Raw genomic sequence first — 15384 nt, 5'->3', positions numbered from 1 at the left:
CTGGATGGCTGTGGCTGTGATTAGATAACTTCTGATGATTTTATTTCCCTTACTGAGCTGCTGCTTCTAGGTTAATTTCATTTCATTACCTGTCCATTTTTAAAGAAAGACTGACAAAGTCACTGGAATAGGTCAGGAGTCTGAGCTCAGGGTTGGTCAAAGGTACTCACAGGGAGGAAGGTGGATAAAAATAGGTGGGTAAATAGGAGGGTTGGCAAGTACAGCCAGGACACCCGTGTTCATCGTGCATACTAATAAAGGCCAGAATCTCCTCATTTATCTCTGGTGGGAAGTTCTGATGGTTTCACAGGATCAAACTCAAATCATATTCAAGCTAGGGGATTTTCCTGAGCATAAGAGGAAGTATCCATCCCTAGCAGGAGTCGCTGCAGAGGAATAAAGACGTAGCTGTAGAGAATGGACTTAAGGACACAGGGAGGGGCAAGGGTAAGCTGGGATGAAGTGAGAGAGTGGCATGGACATATATACACTACCAAAGGTGAAATAGATAGCTATTGGGAAGCAGCTGCATATAGCACAGGGAGATCAGCTCAGTGCTTTGTGACCACCTAGAGGGGTGGGTTAGGGAAGGTGGGAGGGAGACACAAGAGGGAGAGGATATGGGAATATATGTATACGAATAGTTGATTCACTTTGTTATACAGCAGAAGCTAACACAACAAGGTAAAGTAATTATATTCCAAGAAATATGTTAACAATAGCAACAACAAAAAACCCAAATCTAAGGCAGTGAAGCCAACGGAGACATTGTATGTGTTTATAGTTCAAGAAACCCACAAGAGAATCCTTTATTCTGTAGGCAATGAATGGTCCATTCGAAAAGAAAAAACTTTCTAAAATGTTGTTTTTCCATTTATTGTTCAGAACATCCTTTTTATACCTCTGAGTTTCTTATTATTCAAAGCCAAGTCATGTGAGTTACGGGGAAGCAGCTGATTGATTTAAAGTTGGGTCATGTGACTTAAAAACCAGTGGCAGTTGATTGATTTAAATTCCAGTTAAATGACATGAGGAAGGGGTGCTAGAAACTGCTTTTTCATCTCTGGCTCAGAATATCATATTTACCTTGGTTCTTCTTATGATTTAGAAAACTTGTGCTGTCTCTCCTTGGAATCATCAGGAGAAAAATACAGTATTTCAGGTTCATTCTTGATACCAACTTCTCACAGTTAAGGTGTATTGACTAAAAGATCTTCCTTCTTCAAGAGATTCCAAACTTCTGTAAGACACTTCATTGTAATTGGAGAAAAAAGAAGAATGAAATCAGGCCAGCAGCTGCAGGAGACCAAGGCAGCCCCCATGACTAGGGAAGGAGAAGGAAGGGCTGAGAGTTGGCTTTAGAGCAGACAACCTCCAGAGGGCGCTGAAGCACGGGCAGAGCCCACCTGCCACTCCCAGTTTGGCACTCCAGGGTCAGATTTGGGTTTGGAGATGGGGTTGCTGTAACCCCAAGGAGGTGAGCAGAGAGGAGGAGTTGATTACCTCTGAGTATCCTCTGACTATCTGATTTGATTATCCTCTGACTCTCTGGCCCAAATTGCCTGACGTCACAGGGTGGGGACAGAGTTTTGCTTTCAGCAACTGATGGGACACTTCCAGGCTGGTCGGGTCGCCCAGTGGCCCGACAGCCTGACAGGCTGACTGCGGTATGATCGCCCTTCTTTTCTCCAGAATCTGTACATCAGGAGATGCATGGGTGTGGGAGCCCATTCACCGCCACCCCCCACCCCCAGGGGGGATGGCACCTTCTCTGGCTGTACCCTATGATCACCAGGTGCTTGAAATGAATGCAAGATTTTTGACTTCAAGGAAAAGCTCACGTAACCACTTCTGCCTCATAATGTGTGGGATTTACTATAATGGAAGGACATTATAAAGAATAGGTAGAAAACTCACCTGTTGGTCTCCATGTAGGAGTTAATTTTGCATGAATCCCTCCTACATGAGTAGATAGTAGAGGTTTATTTTTGTTCCCGTGTGTGTAGTTGTGTCAGAGGATGTAGGTATGGTGATTTGAAGCCGTCAAAGAAATATTCTCAGAACTCTCAAGACTTCTCTTGATTGGAACCGAAAGAGACCTGGAAAAGGAGGAAAAGAAAAGGAGGAGGGAGAACGAATGACTGTTTCTCAGTAAATTCACCTTCCTGGTTGATTGTTCTCTCTTCTCATTTCTTTTAACTTCCATGTATGTCTAGTGGAATAATGTAGAAAGGCTGATTTTTATGCTTTAAAAGATTTTACATCACAAAGAAACTAGAAGTGGCTAACAGAACTTATTCAAATCAATTTTACCTAGAGACTTTGATATTAAATTTGTATACTAAAATGGGTTTATCCAAATTTTCTCTTTCTTTTTGAGTGAATATTTGTAACATATTTTTGTAGATAGTAATTTATCCTAGATATACAAAATTGTGAGAATGGGTACCATTTTTTACCACTTAAATGATTTCTTTTAAATGAATAGATTGTACACTTTAAATGCCAATGTTGTGTCTTACATGTTGTGTTTTAATTCCTGATTTCCAAAACTTGTGTTTATTTAATTGATTTCTATCTAATAATCTGTCTCCCCTTTATTGTTTCTTACTTTATATTTTATTGATCTATAGTTAATTTACATTATTATATTAGTTTCAGAGGTACAACAGTGATTCATAAATGTTTAGGTTCTTCTCCATTTATAGTTATTATAAAAGAGTGGCTATATTCCCCATGCTATACAGTACACCACTGTAGATTATTGATTTTATACATAGTGGATTGTACCTCAAAATCTCCTACCACTATTTTGCTCCTCCACCCTATCTCTCCCTGCTGGTAACCACTAGTCTGTTCTTTAATCTGTGAGTCTGTTTTTTTGTTGTTGTTGTTTGTGTTGTATTCAAATTTTTAGATGCCACGTGTAAATGATAACATTCCATGCTTGTTTTCTCATAACATACCATGCTTTTTTTCTCATAACATACCATGCTTGTTTTCTCTGCGGCTTATTTTACTAAGCATAATACCCTCCAAGTCCATCCATGTTCTTGCAAATGGCAAAATTTCATTTTTTGCGGAAGTCATCATAAAAAATCTTTTTTATCCACTAAGCTATTGATGAACACTTAGTTTGACTCTATATCTTGGCTATGGCAAATAACACTGTTATGAACATTGGGGTGCAGTTATTTTTTTGAAATAGTGTTTTTGTTTTCTTCTGATATACCCAACAGTGAAATTGCTGGATATTATGGTAGTTCTATTTTTAGTTTTTTGTGGAACCTCCATTCTGCCTTCCACAGTAGCTGCACTACTTCACATTCACATCAAGAGTGTACAAGAGTTTCCCTTTCTCCACATCCTCACTAACCTTTGTTATTTGTGATCTTTTTGATGACAGCCTTTCTGACAAGACTGAGGTGATATATCTCGTAGTTTTGATTTGCATTTTACTGCCGATTAGCTATGTTTAGCATCTTTGTGAGTTCTGGCTGTCTATCTGTATTTTTTCCTTGGAAAAATGTCTATTTAGGTCTTCTCATTTTTTTAAAAAAGATTTTGGGTGTTTTTTTGATATTGAGTTGTATGTGCTGTTTCTGTAGTTTAGATATGAACCCTTGCTTGGTCATCTTTTTGGTGTTAACCTCTTATCATGTGCAAATATTGTGTCTCCTTCAGCAGGTTGTCTTTTCATTTTGTCTTTGGTTTCCTTTGCTGTGCAAAATCTTTTAAGTTTAGTGAAGTCCCATTTGTTTATTTTTACTTTTGTTTCATTTGCCTTAGTAGACTGAACCTAAAACTGTTGCTATCATTTATGTTGAAGAATGTTGTATACTTTCCTCTAGGGGTTTTATGGTTTCTGGTCCTACATTTAGGTGTTTATTCAGTTTTGCATTCATTTTATATATGCTGTGCTAAAATAATCGAATTTTATTCTTTTCCATCTAGCTGTCCAGTTTTCCCAGTACCACTTATTGAAGAGACAGTTTTTTCTCCATATTGCCGGCTTTGTCATAAATCAATTAAATATAAGTGTGTGGGCTTATTTCTGGGATCTCTGTTCTCTTCCAGTGATCTTTGTGTCTGTTTTTGCTCCGGTACCTTTCTCTTTGATTACTGTCGCTTTGCAGTATAGTCTGAAGTCAAGGTGCGTGATGCCTCCAGCTCTGTTCTTTCTCAAGATTGTTTGGCTATTTGGGATCTTTGTGTTTCTATACAAATTTTAAAATTACTTTTTCAAGTTCTGTGCAAATGCTTTGGTATTCTGATAGGGATTGCATTAAATCTGTAGACTGTCTTTGGTAGTATGGTTATTTTAAGAGTATTAATTCTTCCAGTCTATGCACATGCTATGTTTTTCCATCTTTTTGTGTTGTCTTCAACTTCTTTCACCAATGGCTGATAGATTTCTGAGCACATGTCTTTTACCTGCTTAGGTGTGTTTATTCCTAGGTATCTTATTCTTTTTGATGTGATTGCATATGGTGATGTTTTCTTAATTTTTCTTTCTGACAGCTTTGGGTTTTTTTTTTTTCTTCTTTTTCTAATTCCTTCAGGTGTAATGTTAGGTTGTTTATTTGATATTTTTCTTGTTTCCTAAGAATAAGCTTGTGTCACTATAACTTCCCCCGTGATCTGCATTGGCCATGTCCCATAGATTTTGGATCATTGTGTGTTCATTTTCATTTGTCTTGGGTATTTTTAGAATCCCTCTTTAATTTCTTCAGTGTTCCTTTCTTCCCCTTTTATTCCCTTCATCTGTGATGTGAGGACTATCTTTAATATTATGTTTGGATTTCTTTCAGTTTTGTGTATTTGTGTGTGTGTGTGTGTGTGTGTGTGATTATTTAAGTTGCTGAGCTCTTAATTTCACATGGAAACTACCAACCCTGCATTGTTACTCTCCTCCCCCACAGTTACTGAATTTGACCTTATATTTTACATCTACTTGTTTGTGTGTGCCTTAACTTCTTATTGTGAATATAGATGATTTTATTACCGTTTTCTTTCATCCTTCCTATTAGCTGTGTACATGGTTGATTTACTACCTTTGTTGAATATTTGCCTTAACCAATGAGCTTTTTCCTTTAGTAAGTTTCCTTTCCTAATTTTTATGTTTCAGTCGTGACCATTTCTGTTTCACTTAGAAAAGCCCCTTTAAGATTTCTCATAAAGCTGGTTTGGCGATGCTGAGCTCTTTTAGTTTTGCTTCTCTGTAAAACTTTAGATATCACCATCAAATCTGAAGGAGAGCCTCGCTAGGTAGAGTATTTTTGGTTATCGGCTTTTCCCTTTCATGACTTTAAATATACCATGCCACTCCCTTCTGGCATGCAGAGGTTATCGTGAAAAGTCAGCAGATAACTTTATGCAAGTTCCCATGTTTGTAACTTGTTGCTTTTCCTTTGCTCCTTTTTTTTTTTTAAATAGCTACATTATTTATTTATTTATTTATTTATAGCTGTGTTGGGTCTTCGTTTCGTGTGAGGGCTTTCTCTAGTTGCGGCAAGCGGGGGCCACTCTTCATCGTGGTGCAGGGACCACTCTTCATCGCGGTGCGCGGGCCTCTCACTATCGCGGCCCCTTCCCATTGCGGGGCACAGCCTCCAGACGCGCAGGCTCAGCAGTTGTGGCTCACGGGCCCAGTTGCTCCGCGGCATGTGGGATCTTCCCAGACCAGGGCTCGAACCCGTGTACCCTGCATTAGCAGGCAGACTCCCAACCACTGCGCCACCAGGGAAGCCCTGCTCCTTTTAATAGTGTCTTTTTATCTTTATTATTTTTTCCATTTTAATTACAATGAGTCTTGGTGTAGTCCTCTTTGGGTTGATCCTCTTTTGGCCTTACTGTGTTTACTGGACTTGGATGTCTGTTTTCTTTCCCAGGTTAAGGAACTTTTCAGCTCATATGTCTTCAGGTTTGTTCTACACCGCTTTCTCTTTCCTTTTTGCTTCTGGGACCAGTATAATACAAATATTAGTACACTTGATGTTATTTCACAAGTCTGTTCAACTTTCCTCATGTCATTTTAATCTATTGTTTTACCGTTCATCTTCAGTTTTCTGATTCATTCCTCTGTATCATTTAGTCTACCATAGTTTCCTTTTAGTGTATTTTTCATTTCAGTTATTGCATTCCTCATCTCTGTTTTGGTGTTCTTTAATGGTCTAACTCTTTTTTAAAAACTTCTAACTTCTTGCTCTGGTCGTCCATTCTTCTCCTGAGTTCTTTGATCATCTTTACCGTCATTACCTTGAACTCTTTCTTGAGTAGATTGGCTATCTCCACTTCACTTAGATCTTCTTCTGAGTTCTTATCTTGTTCCTTCATTTGGATCGTGTTTCTGTGTCACCTCATTTTTCTTAACTTGCTGTTTTTATTGCTATGTATGTAGTAGGTTCGTTACATTTCCTGACCTTGGAGAAGTGGCCTTTTGTAGGAGAGGTCCTATGTGTCCCAGCAACCCAGTGTCCCCTGGTCACTAGAACTATATGTTCTAGGTGTACCCCCTATGTGGGCTGCTTGGGCTCTTCTGTTGTGGTGGGCTGACTACTGTGGGTGGTCTGGTAGGCTTGACTGCCCCCAGACTGCTCGTTTGCCAGGCTCTGCCTTGTATGGAGGCTGTCTGTGCTGCTTGGTGAGACTAAATCATAAGGCAGCTGGCTGCACAACTCTGGGGGACACCAAATCTAGTGCTGGTTCACTTATGGGTAGAACTGCAGTCCAGGTGATAATCAGGGCTAGTGCCCAGTCACTGGTCCTGGGGCTATGCTGGCTACTGGGAGGAAGAGACAGGTCCTGAGTTCTGGCTGCAGGGCCCAGGAGTCTCAAAGTTGGTGTTGGATCACTGTTCCTGACACAGCTATCTGCAGGGTCTGGGGTGTCCCTAATCTTGTGTTGGCATTCTGGTGGGCAGGGTCAGGACCCAGCTGAGTCCATGGCTGCTTCTGGCCTGCAAGTGAGTGTTCTGGTCACACAGGCTGCTGGGCTGTGGTATTCCTGGAGCTGGTGTGTGCCTGTTGGTGTATGAGGCTGATCCCAATGCTAGAGCAGGTTTGCTGTTGGGTAGGTCCAAGCTCCATCCAGTCCCTGTGCAGTTATCACCTGCCGATGGTGAGGCTGACTCCAAGGCCAGAGTAGGCTCACTTGTCAGAGGGGCCAGGGACTCTGGGGCTGGTGCCTGTCCACTGAGGTGTGGAGGCTGGTCCTGGGGCTTTTGGTGGCTGGGCCCATGTCCAGGGGCAGCTGTGCATTGAGAGGGTCTGAAGGCAGCCTGTTTGCCGGTGGGTGGGGCTATGCCCTTGCTCAGTTAGTTGCTTGGCCTGCAGCATCCTAGTACTTGTGTCTCTAGTCTGGTGGAAATGGGTAGGGCTAGGTCCTGAGGCTAAAAAGATAGAGGGAGGATTCTGAAATTATGCTTGCTGGTACCAGTGTCCACGAGGTAGAAGGAGCTCCCCCGAATGGCTGCTGCCAGTGTCTCTGTCCCTGAGGCTGTGCTGTAGTTGCCTTTTGCCTCTCTGGGAGACTCTCCAAGATCAGGAGGTAGGTGTGACCCGGGATCCTTTCAAATGACTGCTTCTGTTCTGATTCTCGGATCATGTGGGATTTTGTGAGCATCTTTTAAGAGTGGAATCTCTATTTCCCACAACCCTCTGGCTCTCTGGAAAATAAGCACTACTGGTCTTCAAAGCCCAACTTTCGAGGAACTCTTCTTTCCAGAACAGGATCCCTGGGCTTGGGAGCCTGATGTTGGCTTCATACCCCTTGCTACCTGGGAGCACCTCTGAAATTGTAATTATTCTCACATTTGTGGGCCACCCACCTGGTGGTATGGGTCTTGACTCTATTGAGATTTTGCCCTTCTTTCCTGTCTTGTCGCGGTGCCTTCCTTATATCTTTAGCTGTAAAACATCTTTTACCGTAGGTCCCGGCCTGTTTCATCAATTGCTGATCTGTAAACAGTTGTGACTTTGGTGTGCCCATGAGAGGCATCAGGCTCCGCGTCTTTGAATGCTACCATGTTGGACAATCTCTCTACTTCACTCTTAAATCATATTATTCAAGTTTTCTTAGTATCTTATTTGATTAGCAACAGTTTGAAATTTATTATCACTCATGTTTACTTCGCCTGTTTAAAGAAATTGAATAGTGCATTCATTCAGTTTGAAATGTAGGTAGTGACCTGTGAATTTCCATACCTCAAAAATCAAGGATAGGACAAAAGCCTTTTCGACCTGTGTTACCCTCAAACTCTGCACCCCACCCCAGCCTGGCAATTAACCTCTTACACCCATGCTCACACCTTCTGTTTTCGGACCGTTAACCATCATTGCATCTTTAAGTGTGTTGACAAAGTGAACTCTAGTCTTTCCAGTTTTTGAGTTTTGTTTTTTGCTTTAGGGAACAGTCCTACTATGAATGTACATTTACTGGTCTGCTGAAGTTCATATATAAACCTGTCAAGCACATTACCAGAATTGGAATTGCTTGTATATACACTTTGATAAATTTTAGAGACAATGGTAGAACAGAAGTAAATTGTATTTCAAATCCCACAATATTTTCACACCATGAAAACCCTTCCCTGTTTACTATATTTGTGTGTAGTTTATCTTTATGCCCATACTATATTTCCCAGAGATGGGTAAGTGTTATGTTTCTTGCTAGCACATTTACCGTATTGTTCAAAGTCAGGCGTTTAGTGGTTTTAGCATGATCCTATTTCCATGAACTCGCAAATACAAGACCTTCTCTCACACTGTCTTTTACTCCCTGCTGTTTTATATTGCCCTCCTAATTCTCAGTCCTGGTCTTTCTTTATGTTCTTCATCAACCTGGATAGGTTATACTATTTTCTCCCTTATTCAAGACCAATAGAATAGAATAGAACACCCAGAAATAAACCCTGATATATGGCCAAATGATTTTTGACAAGTTGCCAAGACTTTTCAAAGTAGAAAGGATAGTATTTTCCACAAATGGTGCTGAGAAGTCATGTTGTCAACATGCAAAGTAGGAAGATGGACCCTTACCTAACATCATATGCAAAAATTAATGAAAACGTATCAAGAAACTAAATATAAGACCTAATAAAATAAAAAGTCTTAGAAGAAGACACAGGACAAGGGCTTCATGACATTGGATTGGCAGTGTTTTCCTCAATATGAAACGAAGGAACAACAAAGGTACAGCTAACAAAAAAATTAACAATTTGCAGTACATAATTTAAAAAAATGTGTATCAAAGAAATGTAAACAGAGTAAAATGGCAACCCACAAGATGGGAGAAAATATTTGAAAGCCATGTATCTGACAAGAGATGTCTATTCAGAATATACAGAGAACTCCTACACCTCAACAAAAAGCAAACACCCTGATTCAAAAATGGATAAAAGACTTGAATAGATGGTTCTTCAAAAAGATGTACAAATGACTAAGCACTTGAATAGATGCTCCGTATCACTAAATGCATGTTTGTATATTTGTGTGCATGCATACACACACAAGCACACACACACATACACAAGCAGAAAACAAGTATTGGTGAGGATGTGAGGGAGTTGGAACCATTGTGCTATGTCAGTGGGAATGTAGAATGATACAGCTGCTTTGCAAAAGAGTATGGCAATTTTTCAGATATTGAAAAATAGAATTACTACATGATCCAAGAATTTTACTATGAGGTATACCCAAAGGAATTGAAATCAGGGTCTTAAAGAAATATTTGTACTCCAGTGTTTAGAGCAGTAATAATCAGAGTAGCTAAAATATGAAAGCAACCTAAGTGTTTATCCACTAGTTCCTGGATAAGCAAAGTGTGGTATACCCATATAATACAATATTATTCAGCCTTAAGAAGGAAAAGATCTAGGAATATGCTACAACATGGATGAATCTTGAGGAAATTGAGCTACCAAAAATGCCATTTTTGTGACTTTTAGTGAGTCATAACAATACAACTACTTATTTCAATTATATGGGGTACTTAGTGTAGTCAAAACCATAGAAATTGGGAGGGTAATGATGCTTTTCAGGTGGTTATGGAACAAGAAGGAAAGTTATGTTTAAAGGATACAGAGTTACAGGTTTAAAACATAGAAAAGTATTAGAATAATAAATGATGATGTTGATCACCCAATAATATGAATGTATTTAATATCACTGAACGGTGCACTTTATAATAATTAACATGTTATATTTTATGTTATTTGATTTTACCAACATACACAATTGGGAAAGAATGTAATATCAGGAAAGGGAGTGGACCTGGGATAGAGCAGAGAGTAATCAGTAGGGTGAGACCCTGCATATGTTGAAGAAGAAGAACTGAGAGTCTTCATTGGCCAGGAGAGTCTTTATAAAAAAAATTACTCTGAGGGTGTATTAAATAGATATCTATGGGTGCACTGCTATCTCCCATGGGTTATCTTAAAGAGTCTTTAATAAAGTCCATAAGGCTTGCTGAGGCTTTTTTAAAAACTGGATTCCCTAGGAGATAATTAGAGGGTGGTACTTAAGTCTATGTCTAGGTTGACAGATTTTGCAGGGAAGACGAACCTGAGAACAGTGGAGGTCTTAAGAGTGTAAGTACATGGAAATTAAAAAAAAATAATAAAGGGAATTAGGAAAACTGTGGACTTCGAAGGTCATGTATTATTACTGAGTCAGACCTGAGGTTTCTAAGGAGTTATATACACAGTTGCTATTTGGATTACTTGTTGATAAAGATAAGTGGAACAACTAGAATCGTTCCCAAGTGTAGGTAAGATATAATGAGAGGATGGAGGTGGAAAGTAGGGAGGCCCAGAGAGAAGTGGGAAGGTCATATTGGGCCAAGATGGTGGTAATATCCAGCAGAACAGATGGTAGGACAGACTATGGGTTCATCTTTTTCATTTCGGCTCCCCCCCTCATCCGTAATAATTCTTTGGGAATATTTCATGGCTCTGTGATGCAGGTACAGAATTCGAGTGAGGAGACTACACCCTCAGTGTCCAGCTGTCTGAGTCCTCAGTGTGCTTCAAATGATGGAGAACTATTGTTTCTTTATGAGAAGAGTTAGTACCTCGTAGCTAAGCTTAAGCTGGAGCTTATGCAATATTGATTCCATTTTATATATACTGTTGGCATGGAGGTTCCTCCTCCTCTTTTCTTGACCATTATGAAATGAATCTATATTTCTCAGTATTTGGGTATATCAGATAAATACATTAAGTAAAGGAATCTTATATATTGCTCCCTGCATAGTTTGCTCTTTCTTGTTTCTCTTTTATCTTTACTAAATTAGCACAGGGAGAGACCTTGAAATGTTCTAATTAGGAGAGATTAGAACATCATATTTCTAGAGAGGTTGGTTGGACAGAGCAGGGGTCCCAGTGAGAATCGAAGCTTCTGTTTCTACTTGGAAGTGTACCTGTGTAGAATAGAGGGCTCCAGGAAATATCCTAGAATATTCCAATGTCCCTGTGGGAGATCATTAAGAGAGGCAGGATCTGGTACCAGATCAGTGTACTATGACATGTTTGTCAGTCATCTGATGTGAGATTCTCAGAGCCAATTCCTTATGGTAGGGCTGAGTGCAGAGTGATGAAGAACCTGTGAAAGCCTTTGATTGCATGTTAAAGATGAAGCTCTGATTTCGGGGAGAATTTTCTTACCTGACTGAATGTCACCCTTCTGTAGGGATGAGATTCTGTGCTTTTCCTCCGTCGATGACCACTGACTGAAAATCATTAGAGGATCATGTCTAGAAAGCATTCCTTATTTAATTTCTTAAAGAAGAAAACATAGAAAACATTTTTATCCACTTTCAAATTGAGGATCATGGGGAATGTCATCAGTGAAAATGTCAGAGTAGGGAGCTCTGGCTTGTGTCCATCCCCAGAAACACTGACATACGTGGTAAAACCTGTCAAAATGATCTTATCCACACATGTAAGTTTTCTTATCTTTTCACCCCGTAGATTTATCTTTCATTGAAACTTTACTGACTACAGGGTGTGGAGAATAAACAGGGAAGTAGAAACTGTATTTCCTGATGAGAGACTCACTAAGTCACATTAGCTGTTCTGAGCTACGTCTTACTCACCGTGACTCTAATTAAAACAAACAAACAAAATACTTTTTTTTGTAAGTCAGTTCTGACATTTCCTCGTTAAAGACAAGGTAACAGATATAGACTTAGATCTACCAGAATTGAGCAAATTTTTGATTTTACCTGTGTTGAATATATGAGCATGACCTGCTACAAATCTTCATTATACTTATTGCCACAACTGACAAATTCCCTTTTTCCACTCCTGATATGTTGCATGTAAAGAATGCATAGGTCACTAATCCCAGCTGGTCACAGGTAAACTCTGCCACATGGATTACTGCATGTTTTCCTGCTGGAAGACCACACATTCTCGAGTATCATGCCTGCCGAGTATCTGGGCTCTTCTTTTTTTCTGGATAAAGGTTAGATAATCACCTAATTTTATGAGAAATATATAAAATGTATTTGCATATTCTTCAGGTTTTTATTTATCCATTCTCTTTCAAGTCCTAAGTGCAAATATTAAAGTGATTTCTAAGAGGGTGGTAAATAAGACAGCTACATTTATGCTCCAAAATTAGCAATAAATCATAATACAATTGTAACTGCATTAATGTGTGATTAATATGTAGATACTTACGTAAATGCAAGTTTAGTAATGCTTTGTGGAGAGCTTCAGAATCTAGGTATTAAAAAAAAAAGGAGTTCTTGAAACTCTGAGGGAATTATAGAGAAGTCTTTGTGTCTATAAATATCACTCTGAAATAATGCATTTTCTCAGAAGTAAACTAGGCATAAAACTGTAGGAAAAAACTTCATGAAATGAAAGAGCATGTGAGATGGCCATACAAGAAAAAGAATATTCTCACAGAATAATGAACAGTGTGGAGTTCAGCAGAAGGGTCATACAGATTCAGAGAGTAAAACTTTGTAGAGCCTAATTGTGAGTTCCTCATATTTCATCTTTGGAGACATGGTAGTCATTGGAAATATGATGTTATAAGATGACGTTAACATACTTAAATACTTTCGTTTAGAAATGACCACTTAGAACCAGAATAAATGAAAGAGAACACAAAATTATGTTTCTGTTGATTTTTAAAGACCTCAGGTGAGTGCTGATAACTTAAAAATACATGATGTCTTTCACTGCAAAGTAAAGGAGCTGTTACAGTGGAGGATTACTGGACTGAATGTCAATATTACGACACAGTATGAGTGTGTTTCGTGTTTGGTAATTGCAATCATTGTTGCTTTTGTTGTGGTCATCCATTTACAATGCTTGGTGTCAGTTGATTTATCTCTTGTAAAAATAAAATACAGTGTGTGTGTGTGAAAAAAAACATACATGATTTCTTGACTAAAGTTGTATGGAATTTGAGATCTGGAAAAAAAGCATCTCTTTTCTGTACTGCTAGGATGCTAATTGGACATTTTTGCAAGAAAGAGATTTCAGGATGCAAATCTCGTGTCTCTAAGGTGGGAAGTCAGTTCATGGCGGAACATTCTATTAAACTTGTGTGAGTGGAGAAATATTTCTTTGGAAGGAAGAGGTCACGAATCCCTTTTTAATAGTTATTGGTTTATAGTATACCGAATGAGCAAAATGGCTATTTCTGAACGTTAGAAACAAATAATATAGTTTTTCTGCATTTATAATATGAAGCTGATGTAAAATATCAAAAATTCTTTATTTTGCAAAGCAATGTAATCAATTTGACATAATTCACATATATTGAACCTGTGGTACACACACACACAATAAAACTTACATTCAGAAAATTTTTTGCAGTTAAGAAATATTTTCAAGTGTAGTTGATTTACAATGTTGTGGGTTTTTAAAATACATGTTTATTGGAGTATAATTGCTTTATAATACTGTATTAATTTCTGCTTTACAGCAAAGTGAATCATCTATATGTATACATATATTCCCCACATCCCTCCCTCTTGAGCCTCCCTCTCACACTCCCTATCCCACCCCTCTGGGGGACATAAAGCACCGAGCTGATCTCCCTGTGCTATGAGGCAGCTTACCACTAGCTATTTTACATTTGGTAGTGTATATATGTCAGTGCTACTCTCTCACTACGTCCCTGTCTCCCCTTCCCCCCTGTGTCCTTAAGTCCGTTCTCTACGTCTGTGTCTTTATTCCTGCCCTGTCACTAGGTTCGTCAGTACCATTTTTCTAGATTCCATACATATGTGTTAGCATACGGTATTTGTTTTTCTCTTTCTGACTTACTTCACTCTGTATGACAGATTCTAGGTCCAACCACCGCACTACAAATAACTCAATTTTGTTCCTTTTTATGGCTGAGTAATACTCCATTGTATAGATGTGCCACATCTTCTTTATATATTCATCTGTCGATGGACATTTAGGTTGCTTCTATGTCCTGGCTATTGTAAATAGTGCTACAGTGAACATTATGGTACATGTATCTTTTTGAATTATGGTTTTCTCCAGGTATCTGTCCAGTAGTGGGATTGCTGTGTCATATGGTAGTTGTATTTTTAGCTTTTAAGGAATCTCCATACTGTTCTCCATAGTGGCTGTATCAGTTTACATTCCCACCAACAGTTCAGGAGGGTTCCCTTTTCTCCACACCCTCTGCAGCATTTATACATTGTTGTATTAATTTCTGCTGTGCAGCAAAGTGATTCAGTTTTATATATATATATAGATATTAAACTAAGAGAGGTTTCAGCTTCAATTCACCGGAAGCATTGCCACCAAACAACAGTTAGCCTGTCCTTTGCTGCTTTACAGCCTGGCATCAACTTTTCCTCCTTACTGATGTAACATCGGTCTGGCATCCTCTTCCAGTACAGTTGTGTCTCATCCACATTAAAAACCTGGTTGGGTAAATACACACCATCATCAATAATTTCTCAAAGTGTTTCTGGATGTTCCTGGACAGCTACCCTATCTGCACTTGCTGCCTCTCCACTTACTTTTACATTGTGAAGGTTGGCTCTAGCCTTGAACCGATGAAACCAGCCATGGTTGGCATTAAAAGATGTGCCCTCTGATTCTTTGCCGTGTTTCTTCTTCAAGTCTTCATAAAGGCTTTTAGCTTTCTCTTGAATCAGCGTTAAGTTGAGCAGGACTCAGCGCTGATGTTGATCCTGCATCCGCACACTGAGAAGTTTCTCCATCTCCTCCATCACTTTTCCATGCTTCTTCGATATTTTGTCAACATCATCGGCACAGCAGACTTCACATGTTCCATGATCTTGTCCCTGTTCTTTAGATTCCTGCCAATGATTGAATGATTCATGTTATAAGAATGAGCGATGTCTAACATCTTTTTGCCTCGCTCCACTCTCTCAATTACT

The sequence above is a fragment of the Balaenoptera borealis genome, assembly GCF_965194805.1.
Source record: "Balaenoptera borealis genome assembly, chromosome: 1".
Classification (NCBI taxonomy): Eukaryota; Metazoa; Chordata; class Mammalia; order Artiodactyla; family Balaenopteridae; genus Balaenoptera; species Balaenoptera borealis.
The sequence above is the reverse complement of the archived record's forward strand: the minus strand, read 5'-3'. Positions refer to the sequence as shown.